This window comes from Phoca vitulina, unplaced genomic scaffold (assembly GCF_004348235.1).
Source record: "Phoca vitulina isolate PV1807 unplaced genomic scaffold, GSC_HSeal_1.0 scaffold20, whole genome shotgun sequence".
Classification (NCBI taxonomy): Eukaryota; Metazoa; Chordata; class Mammalia; order Carnivora; family Phocidae; genus Phoca; species Phoca vitulina.
The window spans coordinates 15,661,201-15,674,690 of NW_022589723.1; the positions used below are offsets into that span (position 1 = coordinate 15,661,201).

The 13,490-nt window shown below is 38.0% G+C and overlaps 1 non-coding gene across 1 annotated transcript; it reads right to left on the reverse strand.

Annotated features, from left to right (window-relative positions):
- Positions 1-5,907: 5,907 nt before the first annotated feature.
- TRNAV-UAC lies at positions 5,908-5,980 on the reverse strand. Its single transcript has one exon. It is a non-coding gene; the product is annotated as a tRNA-Val (tRNA).
- Positions 5,981-13,490: the final 7,510 nt, after the last annotated feature.

Sequence of the window (13,490 nt, forward strand, 5' to 3'; positions counted from 1 at the left end):
ATATTCCACCATGTCTGCTTGTTGATAGAAATGACCCAGTAGAAAGGGGCAAACTGATTATTCAGGAGAGAAGAGGAAGACCAGACTTCTTGAGTGGGTTATAGGAGATAAGATCCAGTACACAAGCATTTGATGGGAATGAGTAAGTTTATCCCATTTACTGGGAGAGAAGGCAGATGATACATTGGTGTTGGAAGATACATTTTTCTCTTCTGATTGTTCTTATTCCTCAGTGAAATAAAGAGTGAGATCATCAGTTATGAGTGAGAAGGGGAGAATAAGACTGAAGAGACAGAAGGTGAGAAATAATCTTCTCAAAGAGTGGGAAAGGAAGTTGACTAGAGACAGGAAGAAGATTGGCTGAACAGTGCAAATCTGCTTCAGCTTTATAAATTCAGGTTGTAAATTTCAGGTTGTAAATTTAGAGTGACTTTATGCAACATGGTGATAGATTTTTTTCCCCTGGCCATACTCTGTTCAGATGAGGAAAAGTGGACATAGAAAGTTTCGTTTAACCAGAGCTATGGTTTTGCCAGGTGCATCATATAGAGAAAGGGAAAGCGTGATTAGGTTTTATGCAAGGGAGTGATGGAGCATGGAAGTTGGTCTAGTTAAAGAGGATAGAAATAAGAAAAGAAGTACGATATAAAGGAAAGAGAGGTATGGGCAATGAACTAAAGTTCCCAATGGGGTCAAAGAAATGTGATTAGTGCACCAGGATTAAATATGTCGGAAATTCTCCTTTTTGATAGAGTCTTTGCCTGGCTTTGGGATCAAGATAATGCTGCCTCATAGAATGAGTCTGGAAGTTTTCCTTCTGTTTCTATTTTTTGAAACAGCTTCAGGAGAATAAGTATTATTTCTTCTTTGAATGTTTGGTAGAATTCCTCAGGGAATCCATCAGGCCCTGGACTCTTGTTTTTTGGGAGGTTTTTGATCACTGCTTCAATCTCATTACTGGTTATTGGTCTATTCAGGTGGTCAATTTCTTCCTGTTTCAGTCTTGGTAGTTTATAGATTTCCAGGAATGCATACATTTCTTCCAGGTTGCTTAATTTATTAGCATATAGTTGTTGATAATAATTTCTGATAATTCTTTCTATTTCCTTGGTGTTAGTCATGATCTCTCCCCTTTCATTCATAATTTTATTAAATTGCACAGCTGTATACAGAAGAATGAAACTCGACTATTCTCTTACACCACACACAAAGATGAACTCAAAATGCATGAAAGACCTCAATGTGAGACAGGAATCCATCAAAATCCTAGAGGAGAACATAGGCAGTAACCTCTTTGACATCGGCCACAGCAACTTCTTTCAAGACACATCTCCAAAGCCAAGGAAAATAAAAGTGAAAATGAGCTTTTGGGACTTCATCAAGATAAAAACTTCTGCACAGCAAAGGAAACAGTCAACAAAACAAAGAGGCAACCCATGGAATGGGAGAAGATATTTGCAAATGACACTACAGATAAAGGGTTGATATCCAAGACCTATAAAGAACTTCTCAAACTCAACACCCAAAAAACAAATAATTAAGTCAAAAAATGGGCAGAAGACATGAACAGACACTTCTCCAAAGAAGACATACAAATGGCTAACAGACACATGAAAAAGTGTTCATCATCACTAGCAATCAGGGAAATTGAAATCAAAACCACATTGAGATACCACCTTACACCAGTTAGAATGGCAAAAATTGACAAGGCAAGAAACAACAAATGTTGGAGAGGTTGTGGAGAAAGGGGAACCCTCTTACACTGTTGGTGAGAATGCAAGTTGGTACAGCTAATTTGGAAAATAGTGTGAAGGTTCCTAAAAAGTTAAAAATAGAGCTACCCTATGACCCAGCAATTGCACTACTAGGTATTTACCCCAAAGACACAGATATAGTAAAAAGAAAGGCCACATGCACCCTAATGTTCATAGCAGCAATGTCCACAATAGCCAAACTATGGAAAGAGCTGAGATGCACTTCAATAGATGAATAGATAAAGAAGATGTGGTCCATATATACAATGGAATATTACTCAGCCATCAGAAAGGATGAATACCCAACTTTTACATCAACATGCATGGGACTGGAGATTATGCTAAGTAAAATAAGTCAAGCAGAGAAAGTAAATCGTCATATGGTTTCCTTATTTGTGGAACATAAGGAAAAGGAAGGGAAAAATAAAGGGGGGGGAATCGGAGGGGGAGATGAACCATGAGAGACTATGGACTCTGAGAAACTGAGGGTTTTAGAGGGGAGGGGGGTGGGGAGATGGGTTAGCCTGATGATGGGTATTAAGGAGGGCACATATTGCATGGGGCACTGGTTGTTATATGCAAACAATGAATCATGGAACATTACATCAAAAACTACTGATGTACTATATGGTGACTAACATAACATAATTAAAAAAATAAAATAAAACTCAAACATATAAAAAAATAAAAACAAATACGTCGGAAAGCTTGGAGTGATTGTTAAAGAATTAAATGATTGAAATTAAGATTTGGAGGTGTTAAAAGTAATGATGAGGTCTAGAGTTTAGCTATAAGAGCAAGTAGCCGAGGGGGATTGGTGGAAGGTATCATTTCAAGTAAAGTGGTCAGTTGTTGAATGGATCATCTGCCTAATTGTTGAAGTCACCAAGAATGATGACAGCAATAGTGACAGAGATAGACTGTAAGCCAAGTCCTAAAATCTTCAGTGAGCTGTATGACTGAAAGATCATGGAACGAGATTGTAAGAAGGAAGAGAAGGTAGTTTTGTCTCATGGCACATGATTCAAAACATTTGGGGTTTGAGAGAGATTGAAAAGAAAACATCTGAGAAAACAATAAGAATAAGAAGGGTACCAATCATGATTTCTCAGGTCCCTATATAGTATGGGCACTGTGAAGTAAAAGTAGGTACAGCTTGAGAGGGCTTCAAGGGAAATAATTGGAATCTACTGTCCTTGACCTTTTTTAAGACCATAAGATAAAAGGCAGAATCAGGTTTTAGACAGATCATTAAATGTGAGTGTTCGGTGGAGACACTCAGGATGTGGAAGATTATGCCAGAGACAGAACATAAATGGCAGAGAGCAGAGTGGAAGGATTTAGATCTTTGAGAGATGCAGATCCTTATATACAGAGGTATTTCTGTGTGTTCTTTGATGACCTAGGTTCTTGGACTTCTGGAGGAGATTGAATGAAGCACACTGGCACTAGTCCCAATGGTTTCTTAGGGAAATGTGGGTCAGCTATTCCATTTACAACTTTTTTCTTGGTTATGATAGAAGAGAAGTGGGCAGTGTCTGCTGATGAGAGTGGTGGTCTACCATGGGCCCATACAAATCTGGAAAATTCCTTAACTCCAGCTGAGGGCAGTATTACAGTATGTTGAGCTACCCACTTTGTTCATTTTTTTCCAGAATTTTCTTTGATATCCTGGTATGTTTATTCTATTGCATGTAATGTAATATTATATTGCAAAATTTCCCCAAAATCCATCTGTTTTTTTTATGTTAATTCTTAAGATTGATTTGGAGCTTAGTAGAAAAATATCAGAATCCTCCTCTTCCTTCCACCAAAAATTAATTCTCTCCCTCTTCTGAATTTCTTAAAACCCTTTACTTGAATCTCTCTTGTAACATATTATCGTAATTATTTTTATGAATGTCTCATATATCTGATTATAGAATATTCTATTATACTATAGTGCCCAACACTGAACCTTGCATATATTGGGTCTTAAATAAATATATGTGGGTACCTGAATTTAAAAAAACAATGAATAAGGGCACCTGGGTGCCTAAGTTGGTTAAGTGTCCAACTCTGGATTTTGGCTCAGGTCATGACCTCAGGGTCCTGGTTGAGCCCCATGTGGGTTCTGCACTCAGTGGGCAGTCTGCTTGAGATCCTCTCCCTCTCCCTCTGTCCCTTCCCCAGCTCACACATGCATGCATGCTCTCTCTCTCTAATAAACACATAAATCTTAAAAAAAAAAAAAAAAGGAATGAACAAGCTGGGAATCAGAAAGCCTGCATTAAAGAATCATTCTGCCTCTCACTATGTATGTAACCTTGAGCAAGTTATTTAACTTCTCAAATTTGCATCTGTAGGGTGGGAATAATAATGGTCCTATCTACCTACAGGCTCCCTAAGACGCAAGAAGTGTGAGAACTAGATGCAGTATTTGAAAATGCTTTGAGAACTGATTCTAAACAAGCTATTTCAAAACTGACATTTAAAAATATATTATCATTCATTACAAGACAATTTGATAATTTGCAAGAAGCAAAAATTATATGTTTGATTATTTTTTGGCTCAGACAATAATTAGGCTCTCTCATTCTGCTACTGTTAGCATAGAAGTACTGCTGAAGGAAGCAGCTATGAACGGACTGTAGCTTTCACCTCCAAACTCAACAAAAATTTTCTATGGCTTTATACCATACCTGAAATCTCAACACTTACTAATTTATTCCCTGGAGTTAAACGTTGTCTTTATTCTTTGAATTCTGTTTTGAAGAAAACAGAGGAATAACACAGTACATGTGGCTTAGATTTGAATCCCAGTTTTGTGATTTAGTGGCTCTATGACTTTCACAGACTTTCCTAACTTGTAAAATAGATATAATGATAATATCTTCCTCCTAAAATCATTATAAGGACAAAATAAGCTTATGTATAAGATATGTTTGCAAGCATTTCAATATGGTATCTGGCCAATGCCAATTTGTCAATAAATTTTAGGTATTTTTTAAGTTACAAAATCTCTAATAACATAGAGCTGATGATAGATGAAATAAAAAAACAAAGATGTAATATAGAGAATCAACAAATCCGAAGATTTGTCTTGGAAAAAGGTTAATAAAATAACCAAACCTGTGGGGAAATTGATCAAGAAAAAATAGAGGAAGAATACACAATAAATGCTAGAAATTAAAGAGGGATATAACTGAAGATACAGCATAGATTAAAATTTAATAAGAGAATATTGTTAATACTTAATGCCAATAAATTTGAAAACTTAGACAAAATAGATACATTTCTAGAGAAGAATTATAAATTATCAAACTTTCTACCAAAAAGAAACAGAAAGTTAGAATATTCCTTTAACTATTAAAGAAATTGAATCAGTAATTTCAAATCTTCTCATAACAGGTCCAGATAATTTTATAAATGAGTTATACCACAGTTTCAGGGAATAGGTAATGCCTGTCTTATTCAACCTGGAGAATAAAGAGGTAATACTCCCCCAACTCATTTTGCAAGATAACTATAACTTTGACATCAGAACCAACAAGAGGAAGATGAGAAAATAAAATTGCAGAATAATCTCATTAATAAACATAGAATCAGTAATCTTACCTGAACCAAAAAGTAGGAAACCAAGTCCATCAAAACAGAAAAATGTGTACAAAATATATGTTTTTGCACAGGTAAAGGATTGGAACATTATGTCTATTGATATAATTTAAAAAATTAACATATTTAAAGAAGAAAAATCATATGCTCATCTTAATAAATGCAGATAAAGCAGTGGATAAAATTTGACAACCTTAGCAAAACAGGAATTTAAGGTTGTTTCCTTAACTTGATACAGTGTGTCTAATACAAACATATGGTAAGCATTGTGGTAATGCTAAAAATTAAAAATGTTTCATGTAAATTCAGGAATAAAGTAAAGGTACCTACTATTACTACTTTTATTTCTTTTTTCTTTTTTTAATTTTGTTTTTTAAATTATTTTTTTATTGTTTATATATATAAAAACATATATATATAATTTTTTAATTTTATTATGTTATGTTAGTCACCATACATTACATCATTAGTTTTTTGTTTTTTAATTTTATTATGTTATGTTAATCACTATACATTACATCATTAGTTTTTGATGTAGTGTTCCATGATTCATTGTTAGTGGTTCCACTGGAGATCAAACCCAGGACCTTCTGCATGTAAAGCAGATGTGATAACCACTACACTATGGAACCACTACTTTTAATCAAGAATGTACTAGAGATCTAGCTGGAATGGTAGGCAAGAGAAAAGAAGATGTAATTGCATAGAAAGGAAGTGTATTAGTCTGCTCAGGTGGCTATAACAAAATATTTGTGTGCCCTAGAGAAATTTTCATGTGTGTGCACCGGGAGTCAGGTAAGAGAATGTTCACAGAAGCACTGCTCATGTCAGCAAAGAAACCAACCAGAGCACGATGTTCATAAATGGTAGAATGGGAAGTATATTGGGAGGAAGTCATAACATAAAATGCTCTACTTGTTCAACCACATTCATAATATATGCTCCACAGATTGGCATGAATGAAATTCAAAATATTATTTTCTTTGAAGATTTTATTTATGTATTTGAAAGAAAGAGCACGAGCTAGAGAGCAGAAGCAGAAGGAGCAGGAGAGGGAAAGGGAGAAGCAGGCTTTCCGCTGAGCAAGGAGCCTGATGAGGAGCTCGAGCCCAGGACCCCAGGATCATGACCTGAGCCAAAGTCAGCCGCTTAACCAACTGAGCCACCCAGGTGCCCCCAAAATATTATTGAATGGAAAAAGCAAGGAGCAGACAACCACATTATTTATATATGTAAATTCTTAAAACATATAAATGTAGCAATGCTTGTTCAAGGATACTTGTATATGTACAACAAAATGAGAGAGAATTATAAACAAAAAGAATGCATAAGAATTCAACTGGGACACGTCAAGAGTATAGAGAGATTTCTATTTTTGTTGTTGAAAGTACAGAGACATTTCTATTTTTCTCTTTTATTTCTTAAGCTGCATGTTAGTACATGGGTATTGACTTTTTTGCTATGTATTATATACATATATAGACACACGGAATGTGTATGTAAATATATATTATGTTCATTCATGTATTTATATCCATTATATTTACTGTTGAGTACATATGTCCTATTTCATAGTAAAACTACAAAGAAAGAAAGAAAAAAGTGAAGGTTCCAGCTAGCATAGAAAAGGTTTCCAATATAAGCTATGGCAGTTGATTCTCAGGCTCTATTTCTTCCCCAAGCCTAGAAGTCACCTTACCTTATGGCTTTATGCTTAAGTAATTCCAAAAAGCCTGTGGCTGGGAATATACACACTTATATGGGTCCACAAAGACACACACACACACAGAGTGCAGCCACAATTGTCACAACCATCTTTCCCCCCTCTAGCTCCACTGCTGAGACTAGCAAATTAGCAGGCCTCCATCATGGTTGGAAGAACAAAGCCGGCCAAAATGCTGGACCGTCTAGATTTCCTTCTAGACCTGAAGGAGGGGAGGGCTTGGGTACTGGGAGGGGAAACTTGGCAGAGCCTAGGGGGTTTTCATGTAGGAGGGAGCTGTTTGAAGAGCCCTGGGGAATGCTAGCCTGTGGGGAAGGCATGTGTGGGGTTGACCTTCTGACCAGTATCAGGCGTATCAAATGCACTCACCATTCTGAGATTCCTTTTTCCCTTTGACATTGCTAAAAATGGAATCAGCTGCAAACAGTATGTGACTGTGTATGGTAATTTGGGTAAAGCTTGTCAAGTGTAACATTTTGCTGGAAATGGTATGGTCTGGGATCAAAATATTATTTTTAGGATGAAATGAAGTAGCATTCTGGCAAGCCAGTGCAACCTCAGAAGACTACCCGACCCATTCAAAACGTTGCTTTCTCCCAGGATACCTCTCCAAACCCTGGCAGTGGCTAGGCAGGCCTTTCCAGTAGCTTGCCATGCTGGAGGTAAAAACACGTCACTCAATCAGCGTAGAGTCCCAGGAGACTCCCTCTTAGTCAGTCCTAAAGCAGAGTCAGTGAAATTCAGGAGAACTGGGTAGATTTTTAGAGTGATTACAGCTTGTGAAGTCACCATGTACTTTCTATAATTTTTTTCCTGTGAATTGAGACGAGTTACATTTAGACCTTTTACAAAAACATAATTTTTGACATGATATATCTGCCTTTGGTTCACAGTAAGTCTACCTCTGCTAACAAATACATTTAACTTTAGATGTTTTAAATTATAGGAAGTGGAAAACCCAGGAGTACTGGTGATCAGATGTAATAAATTTGTATTAACTCTAAGAACGGAGAAGCTTTTAAAGAAAGAAGAGCTCCTTGGGTTTTCTCCTAATCATTCAGGTATGTCACCAGATGTAATAAAGTCATACCACATTGTGTTTTATTTTGTCGCAATGAATTCTGACCTTGAGGGACATGCCATGATGTGCCTAAGTAATGGAATTGGCTTAAGTAGAGTCTATATTTAATGCCAACCTGGTAAATGGTTAACATGGCTTGAATCTCAAGTTGTCTCAAGTCTGTTTGGGCTGCTATAACAAAATATCATAGACTGGGTAGCTTATAAGCCACATAAGTCTATTTCTCACAGTTCTGAAGGCTGGAAGTCCAAGATCAGGGTGCCAGCATGGTTGAGTGAAGGCCCTCTTCTGGGTGGCAGACTTCTCATTTGCTGTATATATCCTCTCATGGTGGAAGAGAGGCAAGCTAGCTTTCTGGAGGCTCTTTTATGAGAACGCTAGTCCCACGCACGAGAGCTCCCCTCTGACCAAATCATCTCCCCAGATGCCCCACCTTCTAACACCATCACCTTGGGCATTAGGGTTCCAACATGAACTTTAGAGGGACACAAACATTCAGACCATAGCCCTTGGGTTACTCCCTGGATACAAATTCAGGAATATTTGAAAAGTAAGGAAAAGGGGAAAGAAAAGGTAGCAGGAAAAAAATACCTACATTCATATGCTGTATGTATGTATTACTGATGTGTGACCATAAAAGGGGAGGAAGGAGAAAGAAGAGAAGGAAGAAAGACAGAAGGAAAGAGAAGACTAAGACAAAGTGAGGAAAGGAGAGTATGAAGAGGAAAAAAAGCAGCTGAAAGGATCAGGACAGGAAGAAAAGGAGGTGAAACACCTATTTAACACTGTGAACTTAGCAAGTTCCCACAAGCTCCAGGAGGCTCCCAGAAACACCGCCTCCTCCCCCTGGTAGAAGCAGCAAATCAAAGGTTTCACTGCAAAGTATTTTTACTTTTCTTCCCCCAAGAGAAAGCGCTCTATTAGATTAACAAGTAATTCGAGCTTGGAGCCTGCCGTAACTAGTCTAATTACCATCTAGTTCCCAGCAAGTGAGGCGAAGGTGCTCTGTATCCTGAGCCCATATGCTCTTGCTTGACTGTGTGATCTGTTCAGCGATGCTCAGACTGACACAAAATAGGTGGCTCACAATCTTGAGGTTTGCCAAAACAGAATTTAATCTAGAAGGTATTTTTTCCCACTGAGCTTTGTTTATTTAACTTAAACACATGCACGTGTGTACACACACACACAACACACACACAGAGTCCTTGAGATTAAGGCTTTTCAAGTAATTAAGCAGAGGCATGTTGTGCATCATTGTGCTTTTCTGTAGCACAATGACATACCAGTGTTTTCAGGCCCATGGTGATGTCCTCTCAATGATCTCAATGATAACAGGACCATCTCTCCACATAATCGCTGGCTAGTTGACTTTGGTGCCCCATCTTTTCTTGTGTTGGCAGCCTTGAAAGACAATGTCACTCTTTCCTCTGGTTCTGAGAACACTGAGATAGGGATTTTGTTATTTATTTGTTTAAGAAAAAAAAGAGCTCATTTCAAAAGCACACAGTGAAGGGGGGCTAGGCTGTACCAGCTAAATCCTACTTTTGTATTTGATGAGCTTTATTGAGGATTTGCATACTCAAAAAGGAAAATTGAGAGACACTCACTCTGCTGCGTGTTATTATTTCATATCCTCTCACTGCCCAGTTTGAACTTCTGGAATGTTCCTCTTAATTTTTAAAGTTTTGTCATCCCCATAGGGATACAACCTTAGCAATGTCACCAAAATGAAATGGTGGGAGATAGATTATGTCCTTTACAAATGACATTGGAGAAGAGAAAAAAAATCATAGTTCCATTGCTAAAAATCTAACATTTGCTTAATGTTAAATTACTTGTTTTTAGATTATTAGAACATTCTTAGGGGGTTATTGAAAGGAGATCACACAGGGTTACCTGCAGAGTACAGCTCTATGTCTCTCATACTTACATGGTGTCAATCACTGTACTACACAGCTCTACACATTATCTCTTTTAGTCTTCACCACAAACCCCAGAGGCAAAGATCATTATCCCCATTTTACAGATGAATAACATGAAGCTTAAAAAGTAAAGTGACTTGCCAAGGTCATTGGCTAATAAGTGGAAGAGCAGGGATTCAAACCCGGGCTGATGGACTCTAAAACAAGGACTTCTCCTCTCCTCTGCCTAACCTGTGTCCTGGATTAGAGTGTCTGGGTTCAAATCCTGACTCAGCTGTAGCATATGCATGTGTTACTGATATATGACCATGAGCTGGCCACTCAACCTCTTTGTCATAAAATGCAAATAATAATAGGAGCATAGAGTTGTGAGAATTAGATGAAATGATACAAGTGCTTAAAACAGTGCACTTAAACCATGTGTATGATAAGTGCCCATAATGTAGCTACTATTAAAAATGTTTGTAATTAATAGATATAATCACCCTTCATTGTATGGTGTTTGTTCCTTTATCCTGGTTCTAACAGATCTATTGTACATGTGTCTTTTATTGAAAGCTCACTCAAATCTGTTTTGGAAGCAAAATGGGTATAAGTTACAAATGTGTGAATTAATTTCAAATTTTGTTCCACCAAAGGGTCTGTTGCAGAAATAGTTCCCCAACCCCTTCCAGTGGACCTGAGCAGGAACTGTTCATCTACATGAGGACACCATCTGGTGGCCCTGAAACGGTGCCCTCACTACATCCCATCACCAGGAAGACAGGCAACAGATGATTATTGAAAATAAAATTTTAGTTGGAAACTATTCGGGAATGGTTCTATTTTCACATATGGACACAGCCTAACTGGAACTGGGGAGATCTTCTCTTTTTGGTTTCTTTTCAAGGTCTTGAGAGGAGCTCTGAAAAACATCTCAGGCCATCTGGCCTATTTTTTCATAATTGTGACTCCTAAAAGTAAATGTGGTCCGAGAAGATATTTGGAATAAAATAAACTAATAAAATCCTTATAACTTCATGCAGTTTTTCTGAGCCTCAATCACTTACTCATTCATTGCTTTTCCTTTATTCTCCCAATCAGTGATTCCGAAGCATCTGTTCTGTACAAAGAAGGGTGATGGTGGGGGAAATTCAAAAATAAGCATCTTATTAGGGAACATTTATGGAATCACTATCTATTTAGCACTAGTTTAAGCAAAGTAAGAAATTTATGGGAACCTGTAAATGAAACCTCCAGGGGGAGATCCTAGCCTTAAGTGGGGCTTGATCTGGGGCCTCAAGTGATGTCATCAGGATCCTTCTCTCTGCCTCTCAGCTCTTCTTTCTTCCATGATGGCCCTGGACTCTGCAGGCCTCCAGTTTACCCCCTCACAGCTTCAAGGCTGGAGCAGGGAGGGCACACTTCTTTGCCAATTACTCCAGCAGTTTCAGGATTCACTCTGATATAAGGTATTTGCCTGACTAGGATCTTACACCCATCTCTGACCAGTGGGACCTGGAGCATTTGTCCTTCCCTAGAGTCTGGAATAAGATTCACTCATAGATTGAGATGGAGAAGGATGGCACCCAGAGGAAAAACAAGATATTGTAACTGGAAAAAGGGAAATGCAAGAAAAAAAACCCAAAGATGTCCATTATGATTAGGTGGCACAGAAAGCTCTCCAAATCCATTCTCCTCTAATTTTTAGTTGGGATCAAGGCCCCATTGAATAAAGAAACAAGCTCCAACTTCCCTTGAAGCTAGGTTGGGGATAGGGCTAAGTTATGGGGTGTTAGCCGAAGGGTAGTTGGAAATTTCCAGGTATCTTCCTTAAAAAAAACAGCCGGTGCTTTCTCTTTGCACCTTTCATCCTCATCCCTCCTCCTTTATTATCTGGCTGTGTTCTGGACCAGAGACAGATGGCCATACCCCAGGGCCAGCTAGAAGAAGCCAAAAATGCCAAGGCCAGAATTCAAACAGAGATTGAGTCCAATGTTCTTTCCACAGAGCCATCTTATCAAGGTCTGTACACAAAAGTCTACTCAGCAAAAGACATAAGACAAGTGTACGAAGATCCATCAGAGTGAAATCTGAGTGGGGTCACAGCTCAGTATTGACTTTCTGAACTTTGGAGTGAGAAGCTCCCCTACCTACTAAGTGTAATCGTGGGCAAGTAAATCAACCTTTCTAAGCTCCCATTTCCACATCTATAAAGTGAATAATGATAGCTGCCCTCTACCTTCATCACCTCCTCCTCCTCCTCCTCCAAGTTAGAATGTGATAAGTACCAGAAGAAAAAGCACTCAGTGTTTTAGAGAGAGAAGTTAGTTGGAGCTGAGTCTTAAGAATAATGATATTTCTGTTTTTTAGATAATCAAATTATTTTTCTCAGGGTAAATATTTCTAGGGCTATATTTTTCCCAAAATAAATTTCTAAGGGTAAATTTTTCTAGGGATAATATTTCTAGGGAGTTGGGTTTAGAAATCTGCATTTAAAACAGAATCTTTTTTGATTCTTCTTCAGGTGAACCATGGACCACATTTTGAGAGACACTTGGTTAGGAGATAACATAGGAGTAATAGGTGGAAGGAGGGAAGGAAGGACAGAGAAGGAGGGAAAAAATACAGGCTGAAGTTGAATACTGGAAGGTCCCAAATGCTGAGCTACAAAATTTGAACTCAATAGTTCATGGAGCCATTTCATGTTTTTAATTCAACCTTTGATTTAGGAAAGATAATCTGGTAACTGTACATTGGAAGATTTGAAGGAAGATAACTGAATTAGGTAGATCATGAATGGCTGTTGCAAGGCTAGATAACAGAAGCAAATGAAAGAAATTGGAAAGTTTTTTTAAGAATGCTATTTGGAAAGTGAATGATGATAAACTTAGACTCGAATGCATTCTACCTAAGATGCCATTGGGACATGTAAGCAGGTGAAAAGGCATATCTACAGTTGTTAAAGGAGAAGTCAATAAAATCTATGTCATCCCCCAAGTTTGGGAACTTTTCTCTTTTAAAATAATAATAATAACAACAACAATAATGGAAGCAATATCAACAATAATAATTGGGGCAAAAAGTGACTGTGGTTATTTCTACTTAGCACATTCAACCACACTGGGGTCATACGGTTGGTTTGAACTTGAACTGTCATCACTCAGTTAGCATGTACGTGAGCTGCCTTCAAGCAGTTGAAGAAAAGTGGAATGTGTGTAACCCAATCCCACCAGTGGAGCCAACCCACAGAGCGCATACAGTTGCCTCTAGCTGAGACCACATGCCCAAGCCTGTAACTCAATAATCCTGTCAAAGTAATTGGCCACAGGTGGTCCACACAGCTGGGTGAACAGCTGAGCCCGTTCACTATTTTTGAGGCTGTCTTAACGAGTTGCTCAAAGTTGGGTATGTATGATCTCTCTACTCCAGTG